The 2500-nt window shown below is 60.2% G+C and overlaps 1 pseudogene; it reads left to right on the plus strand.

Annotated features, from left to right (window-relative positions):
* Positions 1 to 2500, plus strand: part of LOC126433294 (large subunit ribosomal RNA) — a 7911-nt pseudogene that overhangs the window by 1178 nt on the left and 4233 nt on the right.

Here is a 2500-nt window from a genome sequence, read left to right on the forward strand (position 1 = left end):
ACCCTGATGGAGGTCCGTAGCGATTCTGACGTGCAAATCGATCGTCGGAGCTGGGTATAGGGGCGAAAGACTAATCGAACCATCTAGTAGCTGGTTCCCTCCGAAGTTTCCCTCAGGATAGCTGGTGCTCGTACGAGTCTCATCCGGTAAAGCGAATGATTAGAGGCCTTGGGGCCGAAACGACCTCAACCTATTCTCAAACTTTAAATGGGTGAGATCTCCGGCTTGCTTGATATGCTGAAGCCGCGAGCAAACGACTCGGATCGGAGTGCCAAGTGGGCCACTTTTGGTAAGCAGAACTGGCGCTGTGGGATGAACCAAACGCCGAGTTAAGGCGCCCGAATCGACGCTCATGGGAAACCATGAAAGGCGTTGGTTGCTTAAGACAGCAGGACGGTGGCCATGGAAGTCGGAATCCGCTAAGGAGTGTGTAACAACTCACCTGCCGAAGCAACTAGCCCTGAAAATGGATGGCGCTGAAGCGTCGTGCCTATACTCGGCCGTCAGTCTGGCAGTCATGGCCGGTCCTTGCGGCCGGCCGCGAAGCCCTGACGAGTAGGAGGGTCGCGGCGGTGGGCGCAGAAGGGTCTGGGCGTGAGCCTGCCTGGAGCCGCCGTCGGTGCAGATCTTGGTGGTAGTAGCAAATACTCCAGCGAGGCCCTGGAGGGCTGACGCGGAGAAGGGTTTCGTGTGAACAGCCGTTGCACACGAGTCAGTCGATCCTAAGCCCTAGGAGAAATCCGATGTTGATGGGGGCCGTCATAGCATGATGCACTTTGTGCTGGCCCCCGTTGGGCGAAAGGGAATCCGGTTCCTATTCCGGAACCCGGCAGCGGAACCGATACAAGTCGGGCCCCTCTTTTAGAGATGCTCGTCGGGGTAACCCAAAAGGACCCGGAGACGCCGTCGGGAGATCGGGGAAGAGTTTTCTTTTCTGCATGAGCGTTCGAGTTCCCTGGAATCCTCTAGCAGGGAGATAGGGTTTGGAACGCGAAGAGCACCGCAGTTGCGGCGGTGTCCCGATCTTCCCCTCGGACCTTGAAAATCCGGGAGAGGGCCACGTGGAGGTGTCGCGCCGGTTCGTACCCATATCCGCAGCAGGTCTCCAAGGTGAAGAGCCTCTAGTCGATAGAATAATGTAGGTAAGGGAAGTCGGCAAATTGGATCCGTAACTTCGGGATAAGGATTGGCTCTGAGGATCGGGGCGTGTCGGGCTTGGTCGGGAAGTGGGTCAGCGCTAACGTGCCGGGCCTGGGCGAGGTGAGTGCCGTAGGGGTGCCGGTAAGTGCGGGCGTTTAGCGCGGGCGTGGTCTGCTCTCGCCGTTGGTTGGCCTCGTGCTGGCCGGCGGTGCAGGATGCGCGCGCCTGCGCGGCGTTCGCGCCCCGGTGCTTCAACCTGCGTGCAGGATCCGAGCTCGGTCCCGTGCCTTGGCCTCCCACGGATCTTCCTTGCTGCGAGGCCGCGTCCGCCTTAGCGTGCTCCTCCGGGGGCGCGCGGGTGCGCGGATTCTCTTCGGCCGCCATTCAACGATCAACTCAGAACTGGCACGGACTGGGGGAATCCGACTGTCTAATTAAAACAAAGCATTGCGATGGCCCTAGCGGGTGTTGACGCAATGTGATTTCTGCCCAGTGCTCTGAATGTCAACGTGAAGAAATTCAAGCAAGCGCGGGTAAACGGCGGGAGTAACTATGACTCTCTTAATGTATCTATGACTCTCTTAAGGTGGCCAAGTGGCAGCGGTGTGGCTGCATCCGGACTTGGCTTCTCGAAGTGCGGTCTTGATGTAGTCGTGCTGCTGCTGCGAGGTGCCTTCCTTGGGTTATAGTTACTGGGAGAGTGATGCGCAATACATGGGCCTAGCCCTCTTAGCCTCTCCTCTCCTGCGGTCTTCTCCCCTTCTCGTGGGCCCGCTGATTTCGCAGAGTGGAAGACCGCACCAGGGGCTTGGGGGGGTTACCAGCCCCCCCTCGCACTATCCCTTTTTTAGTTGGGGGCAGTAAGCAGAGAATAAGTGGTGGCCCTTCCGCTGAAGGTGCCACCCCAACTCCCCCAGCACCTAGCCGGCCAACCGGCCGTGCCGAAAATCTTGTAACTTTTGCAGCTATGTCCGCCAACATCTTGCGGCCGCCAACGCGGAGATCGTCACGGAGAGGCATCGCGCGAGGTGGACGGAGGAAGAAGTCCTGTCGCTCGCCAAGGCGGAGGCCGAACTGTTCCTTGAGAGGGACGCCCGGTTCTTCTTCGTCAATCAAGAACTCATCAGGATGTTCCCCGACCGAACGCTCGAGGCAATCAAGTGCCGACGGCGGCAAGCTGCCCACAAGCAGCTTGTCCGCCAATTCATGGAGGCGCTTGAGATCGGTCGGGGGGAAGAGCCGGCGTCCCGCCGGGGAGCAGCGAGCCCGCTGCCTGACGCGGGCGAGGCCGCTGCGCCGCCCGTCGACGCAGCCGAGGACTTCGCGGCCGACACCACCGGGCCGCCGCCGGAGGGGCCGA

The sequence above is a fragment of the Schistocerca serialis genome, unplaced genomic scaffold, assembly GCF_023864345.2.
Source record: "Schistocerca serialis cubense isolate TAMUIC-IGC-003099 unplaced genomic scaffold, iqSchSeri2.2 HiC_scaffold_1162, whole genome shotgun sequence".
Lineage (NCBI taxonomy): Eukaryota > Metazoa > Arthropoda > Insecta > Orthoptera > Acrididae > Schistocerca > Schistocerca serialis.